General features: G+C 46.5%; 1 protein-coding gene across 6 annotated transcripts in view; it reads right to left on the bottom strand.

Annotated features, from left to right (window-relative positions):
* Nucleotides 1–22,548, bottom strand: part of LPP (LIM domain containing preferred translocation partner in lipoma) — a 700,420-nt gene that overhangs the window by 633,298 nt on the left and 44,574 nt on the right. For 2 of the 6 annotated variants that reach the window (XR_012331429.1, XM_073804017.1), the window contains exon 1: nt 11,597–11,742. The exons of 2 other annotated variants lie outside the window; for them this stretch is intronic. The gene's annotated coding sequence lies outside the window, so the exon portion shown is untranslated. Of the gene's footprint in view, nt 1–11,596; nt 11,743–22,548 lie in introns of those variants that run through there. 2 more of the 6 variants (XM_033855621.2, XM_019946128.3) reach the window with 1 other exon arrangement.

The following is a 22,548-nucleotide window of genomic DNA, read 5'->3' as shown; positions in this document are numbered from 1 at the left end:
CTCCACCTTGGGCCTGGGGCAATGTCTCAGGCACTGGCTAGCTTCTCTCCATGCACAAATGAACAGGGTTACCCTTTTCCACTGTCAACTTTGCTTCTAACAATTTTTTTTCTTCTTTTCCATAAAGAGAACAAGCAGTTCTGCTAAAAAACCACTGTGAAATGATTGAAGTTCTCATGCAAACAAACCATTAGCAGAGTTCAAATGCAATTTAAATTACCAGTTGTTAAAGTGCGCCTCGATTTCTCTGTAAGTTTCCAAGGAGAATTACATACTATACACCATTTAATTGGTTGTTTTCTATTTTTTAACATCCATTTATTCCCCCCCCCATTTTATTTTCAGAAGTATCTATAAAAGCGTCCCTTTAAAAAATTATACATTGTTGAATAGATTAAACCTGAAGATTGGAAAGTAGCAGAGAAACAGCTGCAGGATTACGCAGCTCAGCAGAAACTGATGGTTCTGACACCACAAGACATGCAGAGTTTTAAAATCTTAGGAGTCACCTGATGGTGCCCTCACTGTTTACAGATGAAGACGCTGAAACCCTGAAAGGGAAAGGAAGGCTTGGCCCAAGTCCTCTCACTGGTCAGTGATAGGCGCCAGGTGAGAACTCCCTACCTCCCAGCCCCGTGCTGCCTCTTCCCACTACCACATGTTGGAGGAGATGATGGGAAATGCTCAACAGATTTAATTTCCACCTGTAATTTTTTTTCTTAAAGAAAATATGAAGTCATCTTCAAATACACCCCTGACCTCAAAAGTGCAGCTGGCCAATGGCAAATATCTCCCCAAGAGGGAGAAAGAGAAGTAAAGGTTGATGAATGAGTGCAGTCAAAGGAGCTCCAAATGAGCAGATTCCTGGCAGGAAAAGTCAAGACACTTTTCTAGACTCATTAAACAAGTTATGGGACATTAAGACTGCCGATTTCCATTGCTTTATCTGGCCCAGAACTTGTGGCTGCCCTGGAATGAAGGGATAAAGGCAGGTCTTGTCACTTCTGTAAATGGAAAGGATTTCTAGAGGCCATCACAAGTACAGGGCAAAGTTCAAGGCTTTGCTATGGGACCTGTGTAAATTATTTAACCTCCCTGAGCTCAAGCTTTCCTGTCTTCAAAGTGGGGCTAATATCACCTACCCATCAGGGTGTATGAAATCATTTCTTGGGATGCCGTACCCAGCATGCAAAGCACAGAGCCTGCAGGCAGTGTGCATTAATCAATTCTCACCCCCTCATCTTCCAAAGCTTCTATCTACAATTTCTCAAAGCCTATGGTTCTGTGGTTCTAATTTATTAGAACTATAACTGAGTCTTATAAGCCATGTATGTTCACTAGGCCTGCTAGATACTGTGTGTCCCCTGACTGTAAATTCATTTATTTCGTCATCCAAAAAATAAAACAAAATACATGCCTGAAAACTTACACATCCATGCATTTTCCACCAAAAGCAAACTCTTTGGAACCGCTATCTAAAAATGTCCTTCGAATCCAATTGATGAGCCAGACAGTAGTAAAAACCCCAATTTAATGCCTAAGACCTCATTTCAACTGTCCATCAGCCCTATGAAAAAGGTTTCCCAATTGTCCACTGAGGAAACTAAGGGTCAGGGAGGTCAAACAACTGTCTAAGATTTGGGGGCTAGTAAATGGTAAAGCCAAGACTTGACCCCAAGTCTTCAAAATCAAGCTCCATGACCTGTGTTTTATTATTTTGCAGTTAAAACTATACTATGGACAGCTGTTCTGCTAGAGGCAGAAATATACCTGGAAAAAAATCTTCTGCTGTGTTCACATTTTAAAACGAAGTCTGAACTTGCAAACTAAAAAATGTTCACATTAAAAGCAGATAGATCCTTCTTGAATGTCACCCTGCTGTTATGTTCTTTTTTTTTAATTTACTTTATTGAAGTAGAGTTGATTTACAATGTTGTGTTAATTTCTGCTATACAGCAAAGTGATTCAGATATATATGTGTATGTATATAAGTATATTCTTTTTCACATTCTTTTCCAATATGATTTATCACAGGATATTAAATATAGTTCCCTGTGCTATACAGTAGGACCTTGTTGTTTATCCATTCTATATATAATTGATTGCATCTGCTACTTCCAAATTTGCAATCCATCCCTCCCCCACCTCCCCTTCCCCTTGGCAACCACAAGTCTGTTCTCTATGTCTGTGAGGCTGTTTCTGTTTCATAGATAGGTTCTTTTGTGTCATATTTTAGATTTCACATGTAAATGATATCATATATTTGTTTTTTTTCTTTCTGACTTACTTCACTTAGTATAGTAATCTCTAGGTCCATCCCTGTTGCTGCAAATGGCATTATTTCATTCTTTTTTATAGCTGAGTAGTATTCCATTGTGTATATATAGCACATCTTCTCTATCCATTCATCTGTCAATGGACTTTTAGGTTGTTTCCATATCTTGGCTATTGTGAATAAGGCCGCTATAAACATAGGGGTACACGTATCTTTTCGAATTATAGTTTTGTCCGGATATACACCCAGGATTGGGATTGCTGGATCGTATGGAGAAAAAGGAACAATCCTACATTGTTGGTGAGAACATAAATTGGTGCAGCCACTATGGAGAACTGTATGGAGGTTCCTCAAAAAACTAAAACTAGAAGCTGCCGCATGATCTTGCCGCTACATCTTAAGTGAAATAAAGAGCTCAGAGCCCTGGTACTAAGCAGACATCTGCCAGGTACGTGAGAAGCAGGCCTGAGAAAGGTTAGCAATGAGCTAGTATCAGGGCAACTCAAAAACATTATTCAAATGTCTGGGCTCATGATCAAATGAATCACGGGTAATCCTAGCATGAGCTTCTGAACACCCCCCGGCGCAACTGTTAGCTGCCACGATGTCGATGCCCTGCATTCAGAGGTGCACAAAACAGGCATTTGCTGGTACCTCCTGTCCTTAAGAAGGCAGAGTGTACGGGCCTTGCAGATACAGGCACTGAGTCAGACATGCCTTGAGCTCTCAAAGAGCTCACAGGTTCAAGAGGGACACACTCGCCCGTGACAAGACAGAAGGAAAAGTGTGCAAAGTACCAGTACGTGCAGTGTCCTTTTGAGGGTCAGGAAGAGCTCTGCGGATGACGCCTTCTAAACTGGGCCTGAAGACCTGAGAGGATTTCCAAGTATGAGGAGGAGGGAAATAGGCCCAGAGAACACAGTGTGCTAAGGCCTTAAGGAGACGAGTTCAGGGTGTTCTTCTTGGGGAAAGTGACTAATCTGGTGAGGCCAGTGGCAAAAATACATGGAGGGAGGTGGTGGGACATGAGGCTGGAAAGGAATGCTGTGGCCAGAACATGGAGGACCTGGTGTGCCAGGCTAAAGCACGGGCTCTTGAGACTCATGGCTACCGCATTTTGGAAAATGACACAAGAGAAAGTTACATGGAACTGAATCCCCTTCCGTAATCAGCTTCCAAACACAGCAACGGTGGGAGTGTCTAAACGAAAGCTTCCTCTGGAGGGACCCTTCGCTGGGGCCCCACCCAGAGAAGTCAGAGGAGAGGGTGGCCCTCAGAGTTGCCCCAAACCCACCCCTCCATTGACACTTTGCTCTAGTCCGGAACACTCACCCATGGAAGACCCAGAAAAGAAACCAAGTCTCGTGTTCCAAACAGGATTTCCATTCTGCCTTTAGGGAAATGTCAGCACTACGCAATCTGATGAACCAGAAGAACACAGGCTAAACACAAGCTCTAGCCTCTTTTCTGTCACTCAAGAAGCAGGAGCCAGAGGCCTATCCAGCACATGCTACGTGTGCTCGAAGCTCCGTATCACAGAGCTCCCAGCCGGGCTGGCACCCCGTGACTGGGGCCTTGTAATGAGCCTGAACTCAGTGATGCCACCAGTGATGTTATAAGGAAACCTTTCCCTTAAAGGAGACTTTGTGGCAGGTCCCGTATGTCAAAGGCACAAGCAAGATGGGACCCTTCCTGCGCTTAAAGAGCTCCCAGTCTAGAAACAGAGATAAAACATAAAGTAGGTGATGGCAGGTGCCACAGAAGCAGCACAGATGACAGTACAAATCTTCCTAACAAGCTGTGGCTTCGTGTGATTATTTGTACCCACTTGACAGATGAGGCAACTCATCAGGTTAACTGACCTCACAGATCACACAGCTAGGAAGCATCAGAGCCAAAACTCAAATCCAGATCCCATGCCTGTAAGCACCATACGGTTATACTTTATTGCCTCCCGGCCCACTGTGCTGTGAGTTAGCAGAACAGAGAGATCGCTTCTAAGGGAGTATGGACGGTAGGGAACGGATGGTGATCAGAGGTTACTTCATTCAGAAGGTGGCATCTGTGCAGAAGTTTACAGGAGAAGCAGGAGTTCTAGGGATGAAGATGGGAGAGTTCATCTCAGGCTAGAAGAACAGCATGAGTTACAGCATGAAGGTGAAAAAATGAGTGAGCGGGAACATCAAGGGTGTTCACAAGCTACTGCTGTCTGGTTATGATGAGCCCTGGGTAGCAGGGGCAGTTTTTACTTAAATGCCAAAAATACTAGGAAAATGTTACGAATAACAAAATAAGTGAATTAAAAGTCAGGGAAATGCCGCTGAATATACTAGGGAAATAATAAATGTTTCAAAGCAGGACTGTGGCATGGTCTCAGCTTTCCTTGGGATTCTGTGCTTCAGTGCTAAGACCATGCACTAACCTTTCAGGACCTGGGCCAGAGTCAGGAATAAAGGGCCTTCAGGTCCTTTCAGGTCAATGTACAGCGGGACCCTGGACCCTCTGGAGGTTAGGACTTCTATACCTATCTCACGGATCCTGACCTTCTCGAGAAGAGTTTCTACAGATAACTAAATGAATTCCAGGCCCTCGCTGGAGCATAAGTACCCCCCAGTTGGTAAAAAGAGCATGGAGTACAGGACGGGAGTTATAGAATCAAAAGACCTTACACTTGATTCTTGGATTCTCCACTGATTAACCATGGAAAGCTGAGCAAGTCACTTCCTTTTAACGAAGGCACAGTTTCCTCGGTTGTAAAATGGAAACGATCATACTTACATAGCTAGGTTCTTGTGAGCATTAACAAGGAATCTGTGAGATTAAATATAAGGATAGGTGTTTCTACATGTGGGGTGACATGTTTAGAATAGGCGCTCCCCCGAAAGCCACCACATTGATAGAAATAGTATAAAAACTGCCCAATCCTCCTGGTGAAGTATCTAAATCTGGAATTGCCAACAATCTTCCCCCTGTTGAAAATTGAGCTATATTCCCCAGGCAAAGTCATTACATCTTTTTGTGCCAAATTGTTTTCATCTTTTAAATGACCCAGTAATCCCACTTTGGGCAATATACATAAGGGAATAATCCAAAAGGAAAAAAAGAAGGCAATTTGTTCAGAGATGTTATTCATAGTGCTATTTCTAGCTCCTTATATATCCCTCTATTATAGCACTTATCTCACTGTGCTGTAATTATCCACTCCCATACGCCTCCAAATTATCTTTGAATCCATCCCCGGCACCTAGCACAATGCCTGGCATACAGTAAGAACTCAATAAATGTTTGTTGACTAAATGAATGGGTAATATACGAGAGAAATTTTAAAAGAAATTCAAGTGAGCAAAAACAAAACATTGTTTTTAAGAGATGATGCTAAAAGAGTGTAAAAAAAAAAAAACCCAAAAAAACAGGGCTTCCCTGGTGGCACGGTGGTTGAGAGTCCGCCTGCCGATGCAGGGGACGCGGGTTTGTGCCCCGGTCCGGGAGGATCCTATGGGCCGCGGAGCGGCTGGGCCCGTGAGCCATGGCCGCTGGGCCTGCACGTCCGGAGCCTGTTGCTCTGCAACGGGAGAGGCCACAACAGTGAGAGGCCCGCATACCACAAAAAAAAAAAAAAAAAACCACTGGCAACTATAGACTGCAAACTATTTGAAGAGGAGTTTGTCAAGAAGCCTCAGGAGTGAACTTCAGATGACTTTGTCTATAATCTCTGAGCATCTCCAGGCTTAGGCCAAGTGCAGTATAAGATCGCCATGAGACACCCTGGGAAAAGGTCACATGCTAGGTCACTTTGGCCTGGTGGCCAGAGCACGAGGCCCGGTCAGGAATCTTGGATTCCCAAACTGACTCAGCCACTACCTAACATTGACTAATCACCTAACTTCTCTGAGACCAGTTTCTCCATTGAAAATTGGAGTACTTACAGGGAAGTCCAGCCCATGAAAAGGAATTACAGGGAGCAGGGCAAGGTCCAGCAAGTGTGAATTCAAATGTAAATAAAAGAGGAGGGCTGAGGGGTACCCTTGGACCAGGGTCCCCGAGGCAAGGTGGGGCTTTGAAGCCCCAGCTCTTCCGGGCCCCCACTGAGCCTTTGAAATCCATCTGACAGGGTGGTTGAAGGCGCCTCACCACACAGTTTACCGGAGGCAGGAGTTTCTGCAAGAACAGAGGACACATCAAGGAAAAACCGTATGTTAAATATGGCCCATGAAGTCAACATCACTCTGATGTTCTGTATCCTTGGTGGGAAAGAATGCTTTATACAAATACCCAGAAAGAGCAAAGGAAGTGGCACGTTCTGCGGGGCTCATCGCGGGGCGTTCCAGCAGCTCTCAGCCGGGAAGTCAGAGGCAGGAAGCCACTGCCCTCCGGTCCTTGGCCAGAAGCTCAAGGCTAGAAACCAAAGCAGGGAGCACTCAGACTCCTTAGTCCAAACCAGCTGCACGTCTGCGCACCCCACTCCACCTCCATCGGGGTCTCTCAGATTGCTGCCCACTTGAGCTTGACATTTCTCTGGAGGAAACTGCACCTGACATCCTACAGAGTTAGACGATCCCACCAAAGCATGTCATGAACCCATCCCCTTCTCTCTGGTTCCACTTCGACTACCCTAATCACTGTGACTACCACCTTTCACCTGGATTATGGCTTGCTTCTACTCCTTGCAATGCGTTTCCCCCACAGAAGTCAGAATGACACCGGTAAACGTGACTCAGATGCTTCCCTGAGCATCTTCACACCTCAACTCAGCTCCAAGCCCCTTCTCAAGCTCACTGACGCCTACCAGCCACGGCCTTGCCCTCATCTCATGCTTCTCCCCCAGCAGTCCACTACCTTCTGGCACACTGGTCTCCTCTGTTCCTCAAACACAAACTCATTCCCACTCCACAGCCCTGGCACTGGCCTTGCCCTCTGCCTACAATGCTCCCTGCCCAACCCCGACTTTCCCATGGCTGGCTCCTTGTCATTCAGACCTCAGCTTAAACATCACTTCCTGGGCTCTTCCTCATTCCCTCACGGGCAGAGCACCCTCTGTGAACCCTCCTAAGCGTTACTTATTATTCTCTGCTGCTTACATGTTCATCTATTATCTGCCTCCTCCACACAACCCTACTAGAATGTAAGTTCCAAGGGATCATTGTTTTGTGTGTCTTTTTCTTCACTCTAAACCCAATACTGGATCAGCGCCCAGAGCAGTAAGAGGCACATAATTGGGAATCCAATAAAGACTTAATGAAATTAGATGAATGCGTGCCACAGATGACAGAAGCCTCAAAGGCTGCGTCAAGGCAAGTAGCCCAGCACTGCGGCTAACATCCTGGGCTTTGGAGTCAGACGCGGATCACTGATTCTTGCAGTCAGGAGCTGTAGGAGTTCAGGCAAGTTTTCCCACTTCTCTAGGCCTTATTTATCTCAACTAAAAAGGGGACAACAGGACTTCCTTGGTGGCGCAGTGGTTAAGAATCCGCCTGCCAATGCAGGGGACACGGGTTTGAGCCTTGGTCCGGGAAGATCCCACATGCCGCGGAGCAACTAAGTCTGTGCGCCACAACTCCTGAGCCTGTGCTCTAGAGCCCGCAAGCCACACTACTGAGCCCACGTGCCACAACTACTGAAACCTGCGCGCCTAGAGCCCATGCTCCGCAACAAGAGAAGCCACCGCAATGAGAAGCCCGTGCACTGCAACGAAGAGTAGCACCCACTCGCCGCAACTAGAGAAACCCTGCATGCAGCAACGAAGACCCAACGCAGCCATAAATTAATTAATTAATAAGGAAAAAAAGAAAAATAATATTAAGGGTGGGGCGGGAATGTGGGGAGAATTAAAGGAGATAAACCATGTGGAACGCCTAGAACAGGGCTCACCACAGACGAAATGTTCGCTGTCATCAACTGCAGCCCCATCTATCAGGCGGGAAAACTGAGCCTCAGAAAGGTGCATGCGCGTTCGCCCAAGTTAGACACTGAGTTAACAGCAGAGTCAGGTTAGAAAATCTCCTTTTTAGTCTCTGTCCACTGCTCCACAGACCAGTTATTCCTTAGACAATAATAATAACAAAAATACCTGATATCATGTCATCGATTTATATATTCTGCCTTGTTCCAGAAAAAATCTGAAGTACCTGACAAAACATGCACACCGTTCATGATTTTTTTTAAAGTAATAAAATTGGGAAGGGAGATGGAAAAATAAGGTGAAGGAAAGGGACAGAAATATAAGCCATATGTCTCATACCATTTGCTAGAGGTGGGCTTCACATTTGGCTCTGAGCTTCCCAGAGGCCAATATAAACCAGAGGGAAATACCTGTGTACATATGGTCCTTGGGAACACTTGGTTACTGAAATGTCACAGCACTGTGTGAGGAGGTGTCACCACCCAGGTGAGAATCACCCTGGTTTTTCACACTCTTGCCAGCTGAATTCCACCATCTGCTTACTCCTGATCACATGCACTCTAAAGCCACACGACCTGGGTTCAGATCCCAGCTCCACTACTGACTGCATGGTGCTGGACAACTTATTAACTCCTCAAAGCCTCAGGTCCTTCCGCTATAAAATGGAGGTAAAAAATAGTACCTAAATTAAATGTGGTGGTATATATACAATTTATTACTATTCAGCCATAAAAAAGAAGGACATTCTGACAAATGCTACAACACAGATGAACCTTGAAGACATGCTGAGTGAAAGAAGCCAGTCACAAAAGGACAAATACTGTATGATTCCACTTCTATAAGATACCTAGAAAATTCAAATTCTTAGAGACAGAAGGCAGAATGATGGCTGTCAGGGGCTGGGGGAGGGGAAAATGAGGAGTAAAAGTTTAATGGGTACAGAGTTTCAGTTTTGCAAGATGAAAAGCATTCTGGAGATTGGCTGTCCAATATATGACTGTACTGAACACTACCGAGCTGTACACTTAAAAACGGTTAAGATGATGGGGCTTCCCTGGTGGCGCAGTGGTTGAGAGTCTGCCTGCCAATGCAGGGGACACGGGTTCGAGCCCTGGTCTGGGAAGATCCCACATGCTGCGGAGCAACTAAGCCTGTGCGCCACAACTACTGAGGCTGCGCTCTAGAGCCCGCGAGCCACAACTACTGAGCCCGCATGCCACGACTACTGAAGCCTGCGTGCCTAGAGCCTGTGCTCCGCAACAAGAGAAGCCACCGCAGTGAGAAGCCCGTGCACCGCAACAAAGAGTAGCCCCTGCTCGCCGCAACCAGAGAAAAGCCCGCACGCAACAAAGACCCAACAAAGCCAAAAATAAAATAATTTTTTTTAAAAATGGTTAAGATGGTAAAAATCGTTATGTGTATTCTACCAAAATTAAAAATACAATTAAAACAATAGTACCAACTGAATCACTTTGCTGTACAGCAGAAATTAACACAACACTGTAAAGCAACTACACTTCAATCAAATAATTTTTAAATAAATAAGTAAATACCCCCCCAAATAGTACCTATTGACAGGTAGCTGTAGTGGTGAATCAATGTAGGTCAAGTGCTTAGCCCAGTGCCTGGCACCCAGAGAGCAGTCAGTGCATGTCAGTTCTCCTTATGGGCAGTCAAAGCATTCCCATTGGTACTACCAACCCTAACCTCCTGGTGCCCATGGTCAGCATCACAGCGGGAAAACATCCCAAGCCTCGACGCTTCAAGGTAGGCTCCTCCCACCTGGTGAACAGAGCCTACAATCACGGCCCAGGCACAGCGGGTAGGAGGAGGTGGGGTGCGTGCAGGTTCCCAGGAGGGAAGTCCCTGTCTCGTCTCCCCCGTGCTTCAGAGCCACTTAGAGAGCTGCTTCCCCTCCCTTCCTCACCGACCACACAAGCTCAGGTGTCAGGGCACTTTCTCCCCACTATTGTGATCTGTCACCTAACGCCATGGGCATCAAAGCACTTCTCCAAAACACATCTCCAACATCTTTCCTGCACTAGAGAAAGGGGCCCCCAAGCTGATCAGAAACTGATCTGACTACGAAGCGTTACTCATTAGGGCCGTGTAACATCGCGGGGACTGTAGTGGGGTGGTGCCCTCCTGGTCTCTGTCGAATGCTGCTGTCACATCAAAGAAGGCTAAAGAAGTCTCTGTGTGTGTGTGTGTGTGTGTGTATGTGTGTGTGTGTGTGTGTTTAAAATCTATTCAGAATCAGGGCTCGCCTATGAATGGGAATTATACTCCAGAATTCTTGCAGCTTTAAGAATAGTGGGAGAGGCTTAGATGGAAAGCCCTGATCAGTTTCTTTCAAGGCCTGTGCATAATTTCACCTCCACGGGTAAAGCTGAAATAAAGGCCTCCACTATTCAGTTCCTCCTCTTGGACAAGCTATCATCCTCTTCCAGGAAAGAAAAAGATAACAGGCAGCAAAGCAGATGGGAAGGTAGCAGCTCACATTCAAACAATATTCACATGACCCAAGGAAGAAAAGGGTAAGTAGAAACCAAAGAAGAAAAAAAAAAAAAGTGAAATTAAAAAACCAACAAATTCAAACCTTTGAGTCCATGTAACGTGATAGAAAGAGGTCTGACCTGGGAGAACTTGGTTCCAGTTCTCAATTTCTCACAAATTAGATCAATAAGTGTGGGCAACTCTGGCACCCTGAGTCCCAATTTCCTCATCTGCAAGATGGGCATCTTCTCTGCCTTTCTCTGAAGGGGCAGCTTCCACGTAGTAGAAGGAGGAATGACCCGAGAATAAAAAGATTCGGATTCTAATCCCACCTAACTAGCCATGTACCTGCGAGGCAGGTGAGCTGCACTCCTGGGCCTCCCCTGCCCACCATCATGCTGTAAAATGAAACAGATCAATCAAATCATCCCAACTCTGGCAGTCCATCAGATCTACGCAGGGTCCACACACCAGGTATTTACTGCGGAGTGGATGTCGTGCAAATGCTATACAGAAACCTTTTGCGTACTCTTAAGTCCAACCATAACTCTACTTTTCAAGATAAAACTAGCCCTCCCCAAGTGTCCACCAACACCCCTTCTGGGGTGTTACTCTAGCCCTAGCACTCAGACAGACAACAACACTCCCAAATTATCTTTCTCCCCAAATTAAGTTAGGCCTCAGGTGGGAGGAATAACTCTAATTTTTAATATACGAATAGAATTTTTCCTCAGGCATAGCCCGTCTCTGAATCCCACTGTGAGAAGTATTACCCTGGGAAAGCAGCTGTCCACACCCCAAACGAAAGCAGCTAGCGCTCCCAGCCACATGCCCCATCACCATGCAAGCGAACCAGCCCTCAGGACTCTGAGCCGTGGGTCTGCGGGCAGAAATGTCACTGGCTCTGGCAATAACGAAATACTCACGCGCCGTCAGGCCCCACAGGCAGCTGGCCTTCCGCTGGCCCTCACTCTCTCTCACACACCCTGAGTCCCGCTGCAAAGAGGTGGTCCCCAGGCCCGAGGGGAACAGTACTGAAACCTTCTCTCCTCGGCTCCCAGAACAAGGGGCAAAGGAAAGGAGGGGGAGGGGTGGGGGGGAGGGGGCGACTTTGTTTCTGGAAGCAAGAATTCAAATCCTGCTTCTCCTAAACCCTGAGTCACCTCCTTCCCTTCCAATAGATCAGTGTGGTGGGTAAACATTTCCATATATGGAGAAGCAGGCTGGAGGATGTCAGAAAAATCACCCTTCTCTCCCCTGGCACTTGAAGAACATGCCCCACTAAAGACAGAATTCCTTACTCAGAGTGAATGTTTAACCCCCAAATAAGTGGAGCCTCAACTGTTCCACAGGCTCTCCTGTTACAGGAAAAAGGCTCCCCTGTCCAGACAACGAAGTGACTGGTTTGAAAGGCTTTAAGTTCATCTTAGGAATGGGGCCATCTAGAATGCAACTACATTTATGAAGTCAATTTATTAATGGGGTGGGGTGGGGGGTGTTTAGGGGGATGCACCTGAAGAAGGTCACGAAGAATCCAGCCCACAGTTCTTTCAGTGGCAGATGAGTACGAAAACAACCCTTGGACCCCAATCCCTGACCCCCTTGGGCCTAGAGTCCTCTTGGGAACTTAGTTTCGCATGAGTTCTTCATAGGACAGACACCAGGCAAGAAGACCCAGAATAAAACCAGACTTCCAGAAGAAAAGTGGAGGCGGGGTTGGGGGGGGCAGGGGGGTAGACAGAAGGGTGACATGCCCAATTTAATTTGTAAGATTCATTCCCTTAGTTTGTAAGATTAATTCTAACCCGAAGGTCCTGAAAAGTGTCCAATGACTAAATTGAACCAGTGGAGTCAATCAGGGATGAATCTGGTCTGAAATGACTCCAGACTGAATTAGAGAAGAAAGGAGAGAGATGAAATGGCAGTGTGGAGAAGTCGGGGTCTGCTCAGAGAAGGAATCTGTATCTTGGCTTCCCAGTGGTTCTATTTCTCAGCACAATCTTATTCTACTGTTGGCTGTAAAGGCTTTCTGTAGGTCAGATGAGCCATTGTTCAGAATCATCGCCCACTTGCTACTTTTTGGGCCTTCACCATGAGGGTGCTTTTTCTCATCCCAAGGCAACCTTCAAGTAATAAACACCACTGTTCAGGGAGCAAGGGGACCCAAGCCCTAAGCCCAGATCAGTCACTCCTTACCACTTTGGACAAATCTCTTCTCCTCTCGTAGCTTATATTCTCTCATCTACAAATTGGGTAGATATCCCCAAACTGTCCAACTATGTGCTCTAAAAGCAGCTTCTGTCCAGCCTATCGAACAGTCCTGACATTTATTTTGATCACTTGTTTTCTATTTTTGCAAGCACACCACAAGTACCTGAAAAAATGGCCAACACTTCTTATTCATTGCATGTTTCATAAGTAAACATAAATATAAGTGGTTACTAAATGAGGTAAGGAAACAGGATCAGAAAACCTTCCACCACATGCTAGAACCAGAACTCAGCACAGAATTCTTGCAACTGCAGTACTCCCAAGCGGTCCCAGAAGTAGGCTTGAAGAGGGTAAGGAGATGGTCCTCGTGTGTAACTGACACTAAACCAGCCATCAGACTTAGTGCTTCTGTAGAAAGACTGTCATCCTTTCAGGAGCTCAGAATTCCTTCCAATATTCCAACAGGAGCATTTCAGCAGAGGAAAGAGATATTCCATGGAAAACAACTACCCAGGGATGACCTGGGAACTCTGTAAACCAAGGACCAAGGAGGGAACTACAGAGACAGGAATGAAAACCAGAACGAAAAGTCTAAAGCCACCCTCCATTCTGCTAGCAGCATTTGGAGATCAGTTTCCATATCCACAAAGCAACCCTTCATTCCTTAATGTATGTGTGTCTTTCTTCCTCGTGACCCCTGACAACCACTGGCTCTGGGATCTCAGGGGAAGAAAAGACCATAAAGGCCACTGAGCCCAATGTCTCTCCTATTTATGAACCAAACCCTCCCCCCATGGCATCCCTGAGGTCTCCAGTGAGGTGGAGATCATTATCTCCTGCAGCTGTAAATTCCATCTTTCCAACAGAAAGTTCTTCCTTATATGGAAATAAATATGGCTTCCGGGCCTTCAACCTCTGGCTCCTTATTCTGCTTCTTTGAACCATGCAAACAACCTATGTCTGTCTCATGGGTCTGGAACTTTTGTAGGTGAATGTGGCTACAGAAACAAAGCTCTCCGAGATCTCATTCCTCGGTCACCCTGGCTGCCTCCTGCCAACTTGAGGCCCATCCTTTCTGGATTTTTCCAATAAGCATTAGTGCTAAGCAACCCATTCTGCATAGGTACTGCTGGCCTTGTGGGTTCACAAGACGTACCCTATTAAATCCCAGTCACTGAGAAAAGAGAGAAAACAGACTTTGTGATCAGTTCCTCATCCACCTGGACCCCATCAACCACACCACATTCCCACCCTTTGTGGACGAAGCTCAGGAATGCGGATCCCCTCCCCAGCTCCCCACTCCTGCTCTCCAGCCTGGCCAACCTAAAACTGTCTCCAGGATACAAGACTGTTTCAAGGAACATTAAGAGCGAGCTCTGTAAGAAAAGAGCATCTTGCCAACATAAGCGCTCTCAGAATCACAAAGCGGCCTGCAGGCAGGACCGCGGGGCCAACTGGAGGAACACAAGGCTGGGAGCTCGTGATCCCTGACAACTGCCGGCACCATTCTCCTCCGTGTCCTTTCAAAATGGGGGGAAAAAATGTTCTTTTCTGCCACCGTTCTGATGTGGCACTATGTGAATTCAAGGTACGTGTGATAATGATGCCTCGCATTATTGCATTCCTTACAGTTTAGTAAGTGCTTTACCAGACAATCTCATTCAATCCCTACTGACAGCTATCCCTGGAGGATTATACCCACTGTAGTGATAGGAAAAGTGAGGCTCAGGGAGGTTAAGTATATTCCCAAGGTCACAAAGACGGTAAGTAGTGAAAAGAATGCTGGTTTAAGAGTTAGACGATTTAAGAGTCCAGTTCCAATTCTGCTGCATATGAAATAAATGACCTCTGGCCAACTGTTTGACTTTTCTAAACCTCAGTTTCTGCAGCTGAAAATTAGAGATGAAAACAGCCCCTCTGCCTACCTCTCAGAGCGGTTATGAGGATCAACTGAGATAAGGCTAGTGAAAGCCCTCTGGAAAATGGGTAGGCGTTACAAAAGTGTAGGGGATTCTTGTGATAACTTGTCAGTGACTGTGCATTCCATTACAAACACAAAAAGCAGCGAGGTCATTCTCAAGACAAAGACACATTAAGGCTCTGGGAATTGAAGGGAAATGATACGACGTTCTGCAGGGTTCTGTCTATATGCTACTCATTCGTGCAGTTGAAACTCAGCATCAACTGTCAGATTTTCAGCCCCACATCACAAATGTCCCCAGGACTGCTCAAGACAAACTCGCCCTTTTTGGCTACAAGCAAATGCCAGGCCAAAAGGAGGTAACAGAGATGGGCGCTGGGACGACCCCCTGAGAGTCTCAGTTCTGAAAACCTGACCTGCAATGTTTTCCTTGGAGAACTTGTTAGAAACACAGGCTCCAGTCTCTATGCAACAAGCTCACAGGGAAAGAAACGCACGGTACGGAGCTATTTACCAGAGAACACTAAGGAAGCTCCCAAGCATGAATTAATCAAGGGTACAGGATATTTCAAGCTGCAGATTCCAAAAGAAATCTCCAACCCATTAAACCTCTGGCCCAGCTCACAGAGGCTCAGCCTGGCATTCGGGCAGCCCAGGCTGCAGAGAAGCCCGTTTACATACCAGAGGTCCTGCAGCAGGTCACCAGGAGCCAGGAGGCACCCGAGAAGATCTGAGAGCTCAGGTGGGAGAGCCTGGCTTCCTTCAGGCCTCCCCCAACACACTAGTCATCAGGATTCTCTTCAATTCCTGCAAAGATCCAAGTCAGCCATGGCATTTATGGAAGGGCCGGACCTTCCCCAGAAATCCATTCTCAAGGCTGATGCACACACAGCTCAACGATGACTGTTTTCTAGTTTGCATTTGATCATCTGCTTCCTTGTGCTTAAAGGTGAAGGAAGACCCTACATGATTTTGTTGCACAGATGTGTGATTCCTAGCATGAGTGTGCGCCTGCATCCTCAGGGATGCTATAGCAAAGGGCTTTGAGATGCAAACAACTTTGCATCTCAAAGAGCTCACAAGCATGAAAGAGAAAGGCTGACCATAATACAGGACGAGAGACTTCAGTAGGGTCCCCCTCGATGGGAGAGATGGATTTCCGGGTCAGCTACTAAGAGGGTAGGACAGGAAAAGGGGGAGGTGAAGGAGTAAAGGACATTCCAGGCAAAAGGAAAGATTTGAGCCCAGGCGATAAGGAGCTATGTCCAGTGAACAGCAAGCTTAGCGGATGTGTAGGGAACTAGCGGGACAGGTGGGCAGGTGAGTGGAGACAAAGAGTAGCTCAGCAAGGTAAACTGAAGCCAAATGATAGCTGGAGGCTAAGGTGACTGGATTCTAGTTCTAAAAACAGTCTTTTTCTGGGAAGCAATCTTTGATCACACCACTGATCATCTTTCAAAAAGTAGTCTCTTTGGCTCCTCACTGCTAAATAATAACAATAACAAACATAATTTATAGAGTATTTCATCTGTGCTGAGCACTGAACAAAGCAGGCTGCATACACTGTCCCATTCAACCCCATCAACAACCCTGTGAGCTAGGCAGTCTGGCTCCCATAATACAGATCAGGAAATGAAGGCTTAAAGATAAACTGTGCCAGTCTTAGAGAAAGAAAGTGGGAGAGGCCAGGATTAACTAACTCACAGTGCAAACTCAACCCCTTGCAATTCTAGACCATACTCTCCAATTTCTAACCTTCTTCTTTCCTACTGCCCAGACTCTTCCTATCCCATTTCTATGAGATAAAATCATCCTATCACACATAATAATCCTATATAACAAACATAATGATCTCCAAAAATAGTTGACAAAATTCCTTATTTGATTCTGTTTCCCCACAAAGTCCTTGGAGTCAGGAACCTTGTCTGTGTTCTCAGCACTGTACACACAGTGGACAATCAATAATTACATGTTATTCAGTTAGACAATATCTCTGAAGGTTGGGCCGTGGAAGTAACACAATACTGGCTGTAATTTCCACTCTCTTCTACAAAGAAATGGAACTAATCTCAGTGAGGGTCCCAAGATCCAAAGGGGAGACACAGCCAAGTTGAAAGACACAGGTCAAGAATCATGTGCCTGGAGCAGCCCGAAGGCTCTGCAGCTACTCAGGGGATGCATGACTCTGAACCTACAGCCAGGTGCTCCAAAGGCCCATCAGAAGGAGGTGGACAGGACACTTATTTCCTTGACAAAAGGAAAAAGCTCCGAGACCCTCACAGCTGTGACTTGTACTATGCCACTTTGCCTTTCAGCCTCAGTACAAAGACAGACTGGGCCAGCACAGTGGTTTTCAAACTTTTTTTCCCTAGCAGTAGAGCTTTTCCATTATGCAACATGCTTTGTGGATGCTTAGCTTGTAACGAAGATAAAAGCAGAGCTGCTAAGACTGGGCTCCAGAGCCCCCTTCCCTCCTACTCTTCTGACCATTTGTCGCCTCCCCACCTTGCAGCCCAACCCCAAGGCCCCTCTCGGAGTCTCCCAGGCTCAGGGGAGCACAGCTTGAAAACCAGCAGCCTCTGAGAGCTTCATAGTACCTTCCAGCTCTGATTCTAGTAACTTCCAACGTCTGAGATGTACCTCCTTTTAAGCAGCTCTGCATTTTTATCAGTGAGACAGGCAATATATGGTGTAGCAGGGAAGAAAGAGGTCTCAAAGTAGAAAACTTGGATGATAATCTATTTAAAGACCTGTGTTCTCAGAAGCAAGTTATTTAAATCTTGCTAAGCCTCAGTTCTCTCATCTGTAAATGGGAAAGAATATTGTTATCCACCTAATAAGGCGTTTATGAGAATTAACTAATTTCATGCATAAGTTGCTTAGCAGAATGCAACAATAAATACTGTGTTATGATCACTCCATCTATAAATCCATCTATGTCCACAGATGAAAACGCAGGTAGCACTGCATCCAGGGCAAAGAAGATGCTCAACAAGTGACAGAGGTCCAATTTTTTCCTTCCTTGCTCTCATGGACATTTCAACCTAAACAAACAATATGGTGGCAATAAAGAGCTAAAGGGAAGAATACATTTCATGTCCCAAATTCCCTACAGATCATCTTTGAAAATATTACATCTTGTCTCTGGAAACTTTGAAACCCATGGCCATCTCAGGCTTCCAAGGATGTCAATCAAGACAGTCCAGGGTGGCGAAGGTGAGTTTGAGAAAACCGGGTCACTGGCACAGGAGAAAGTGTGAGACTTGGTATCCCAGGATCTGGCTATAAAACTATTATCATGGGCTTCCCTGGTGGCGCAGTGGTTGAGAGTCCGCCTGCCGATGCAGGGGACACAGGTTCATGCCCCGGTCCGGGAAGATCCCACATGCCGCGGAGCGGCTGGGCCCGTGAGCCATGGCCGCTGAGCCTGCGTGTCCGGAGCCTGTGCTCCGCAACGCGAGAGGCCACAGTAGTGAGAGGCCCGCGTACCGCAAAAAAAAAAAACACTATTATCATTTTTATTATAACCTCAAGTAAAAAGTCGAACCACTGAAAAAAATAACTTAGAATATGCCCCAAACTTGGGAATCACCTCATCTTGAGGCCCCTGCTCCAACTACAAGATTCCCTGTCTCTCACCTGAGTTTTGCCCCACGTTTCCTGAACATCCTGAAGGTGCTGCCAGGTTAACCCCCAATTTCATCCCAACTTTTGCAGGTGACCCCTCACCAGTGCTCTGAACTGCACAAAAAATAATGTCCAACTTCCTTCAGGCCAGCACTCATGGCCTCCAGGATGGGCCTCAACCCATCTTTCCAGTCACACTTCCCATTACATTGTCACTAAGGGTACCAGGCAAGAGTATACCCCCAATTCCTCCCAACTCCAAGGGTTGGCCATGCTTCCCCCAGGACTGTGCCTCCAAATCTGAGCGCCAGATCTCTTTACTGTGCAGTGGGGAAGAAGAACCCTTGGGAGTGTTTTGTGATCAGGATGTAGTCAAGAGTGTCTTCACTGCCCCATCCTTTCTCTAAAGATGGTCCCACCAACTACTGGTCCATAAACATCCACATCATGGGAAGAAGAAATATTTGTGTATTTCTTTGCTGTCAACAAAGCTTTTCACGTGCCGCACCTTTTTAAACACTTAATGTAAGATACGACCATGACACCCACTTTGTAAATGAGGAAACTGAGGGTCCAGGATATAGTCAGGAGCTGAGCTGGTAGCCAAGCACAGGGCTTTGGCTCCAGAGCCCTTACACACTACATTCTCCCCCAAGAGCTGAGTGCAACTGAAACCCTGCTATAAAAGGTGCCGTTCTCCCGGCCAGCTCACTGCATGGCCCTGGGCACATCACTTTCCTTCTCTAAGCCATAAAATAAGGGCTCTGAGGTCATCCCACACATCTACATACCCCTTTCCCCCCTCCCCTTGAAAGATTTCTGAGATAAAACCTCAGAAGCGAATTACCAAGGTAACGTCAGTTCCATCCCAAGCTTTCCCTCCCAAACTCCCACACCCAACGCGAAAGAAGGAAGAGTGACTGACCCGAGTGTCAAAAAGCCACCAGGACTCTACAGGACACAGCACAGGGAATGCAGTGTGGCAGGACCACCATACAGACCAGCAGGCTGCTCCCCAAGAACAACTGCAGTCATGGTCACAGTGCACGAACCTTGCCAGCAGCTTGCTGGTCTGACCGGCAATTTATAATAAGCTCAAGATGCACAAGCATGAGTGCGGACAGCACAGTATGCATCTTACATGCCCGGTGGCCTATGGGCTCCACGAGGGAGGGCAATGGAAAAATCCCTCTTTCCTTCAAGATTCTGAAGACACTAGCACGTCTTCTCTCTTTAGCATGAGCAACTACAACTGCTGTCTGACCGGAACACTCCCATCCGGATGAGAACAAGCTGCGGTGCCCTCTCTGTGCTTTCTCCTGAAGTCCAAATGCTCACTGCCAGGCTCTCCCAGGACCACAGGGTCCTAGATCTGGCAAAACTCAAATAGCAACTGGTCCAACTCCTGTAACAACTTGTCTGGGGGCAGTCATTCATTCAAAAAGCATCAATGATGTCTCCTTAAGGCACAGCGATAGGATGAGGCTAGGTTTCTGCTCTCAAGAACCCTGCAGCAATATCTTCAGTGGCTTCTCAGTGGCCACAGAATAGTCCAAGTGCTTTATCTAATATCTCAAGTTTCTCAATAACTTGGACTCAATCTTCTATTTCCACCATGAACTCCCTCCCACTCCCACTCAGCACACATTCTTTGCTTTATTCAGACTGAACTCTTAGCTCCTGGTGCTTTTGCTTGACCTACAACCCTTTCCCATGCCAAGATCAGTTTATAGATAATCCTACAAGACCAACTGGTAGTTCTCAACTGGAACAAGACTGCTCTTTGAAGAAAGGTAGTTATTTCAGCAGTGTCTCATGCATTACAGGGTACGGAGCATCTCTGGCCCTGACCACTGAATGACAACGGTGGTCTGGCCTCCAGCACTGAGATAACAAAAAACACTCCACCACATTCGCAAATGCCCCTTAAAGTGATGTTACTGCCCCCAAACAGACAGTCACCGGACCACCGTCACCCTGCATGAAACCTCCCTTGCTTCTCGGTCCAGCCAGAAGAGTCTCTCTCCTCTGGATTTGCTCAGCCTGCTACGTAGGACATGGACAGTGACCTTCCTCGTACTCTTCTCACTACATACTTGACATACTCCCTTTCCAGGGAGGGCTCCCAGTGGGAGAGTCCATGACTTATCTCTGCCCCTGGTGCCCAAACTAGCACAGCACCAGCCTCATAGTAAGTGTTTAATAAACATTTATGAACAAATTACACAAACAAGGCAACTGTCCAGGGCATGACTCCCAAGAGGAGATTAAACCGAGCTGGAAAATCACAAATCAACCAGTACTGTCAATACTAAGGAGAACTCATTGCAGGGCTGAGACTGAGCAAATGGCCCGCTTTTCGGTATATTAAGTATAGCAATGTTATACATTTTATCTAAATAAATATGAAGTAGAATACTCTAGCCGTTATATTACAGTATTATAATGAATTATACACATTAAGTATTTGGGGAGAATAGCCCTGGGCGTTTTTAAATGCTGTCAGTGGCTGATACATTCTCTCAATTGGCTCCAGGTTCCCTTACACCCTCGGAAGTGCCTTCCTGTGTCACAGAAGCAGACTGCTAAAAACTACATTTCCCACACTCCCCTGAAGCTAATAAACTAGATTCCAGGAATAAGATGTACTTGTGGGAGACTTAGAAGGTGGAAGTGAGGCTGAGGCCTCCTGCTGCTGCTTCTTCTGGCAAGCTACACCTTGTAAGCATACGTCAAAATGCCGTTCCGTTTGCTAATCCAATGTCCCGCCCCCAACCATGAGGACATTGGGAAAAATGTCAGGGGTCTCTGTAGGGGCTGCCTAAGCCCATCTCCCTTCTCCCCGGGTTGCAGCTGTGGAATAAATTCTTAAACTCAGTTGTTACAGATGTAGCCTCCTGGCTCCCACTGCTCCAACCTTTCCAATAATTTTTTTAGCATCTCTTTCCCCGAATTAATCCCTTTCCATTTAAATTATGTGGAATGTCTTTCCTGCACTTAAGCCTGAAACACATGCAGAAAGGGGGGAAAAAAAACCAACAATAGATCAATTAACTGCTCACCCATTCGTCTATTTCTGACCTGACGGAGACCTCTGTCTATCTATACCTAGACCTTCTCCGTTGCCTGTGTGAAGGGGAGAAAAATATGTCACTTTACTGTAACGAGCCAAACAGACCTAAGGGACATAAGTAGCAGGTGTCATAAACGAGTTGATGATCCACAGAAACTCTAATTCTTATAAAAGGAAGCACGCTTATAGCATAATTACTGACTCTTTCCTGACAATTCTTTGGCTTGACCTCTGTTTTCCAGAACTGCCGCTGAATCCTTCAGTACCTCAAAGGCATCCCGGCTGCACACCTAGCCCATCTGCTCTGTGCAGCCCCACAGAAAAGGCCTCCAGAAATGTCTGTTCCTGTCCTTGTTTCCTTATTTGTAACACAGGGATAGCAATAGTACCTTCCTCGTAGGTTTGTTTAGAGGATTAGGTGGATCACTGTGAGGAAAGCAGCTATAAGAGCAACTGGCACAAAACAACCGCTTACTACGTGGCACCTAGTGTATAACCTAGCGGCGATCTTAGGACACAGGTCTAAGTCCTGTTTCACTGATACAAATGAGGAAACTGAGACTCAGATTCTCTAACTCTCCCAAGGTCAAGACGGCTGGTGAGCACGGCGTGGAGGCGGGATCCGAATCCAGCTCCATGGCCTCCCACCAAATCTGACACTCTCTGCACCTCATATTAGCAAGCATCCTGCCTGCTAATATGAACACCTAATGGAAAAAGGTATTAAACAGAAGGAGCAAAACCAGCCCAGACATAACGGGGCTGTACCTTGGGAGCTCTCTGGGCATCACAGGATGATAAGGCCAATGTCATAAGCCCTGCCCTTCAGCACAGTCAGCTCCTGTGGATAAAATTAGCTCAGCTCTGCTCCAGTGCTACCTGGAGCCCTGAGGCAAAACTCACCCCAGGCACAGCCCGACCTCACCTGACCCTCACTCTCAGGAAGGGTCTCTCATGCACCTCATTAGGGCCTGAGATGACTCATTGTGCTCTCTCCGGCTCTGGCTGCTAAGGTCACCTCTCTGCTCTCCAGAAAGGCAGCTCCA

Source organism: Tursiops truncatus, chromosome 4 (assembly GCF_011762595.2).
Source record: "Tursiops truncatus isolate mTurTru1 chromosome 4, mTurTru1.mat.Y, whole genome shotgun sequence".
NCBI lineage: Eukaryota > Metazoa > Chordata > Mammalia > Artiodactyla > Delphinidae > Tursiops > Tursiops truncatus.
Note: the sequence above shows the minus strand (reverse complement) of the source record. Positions and strands in the feature narration are given on the sequence as shown.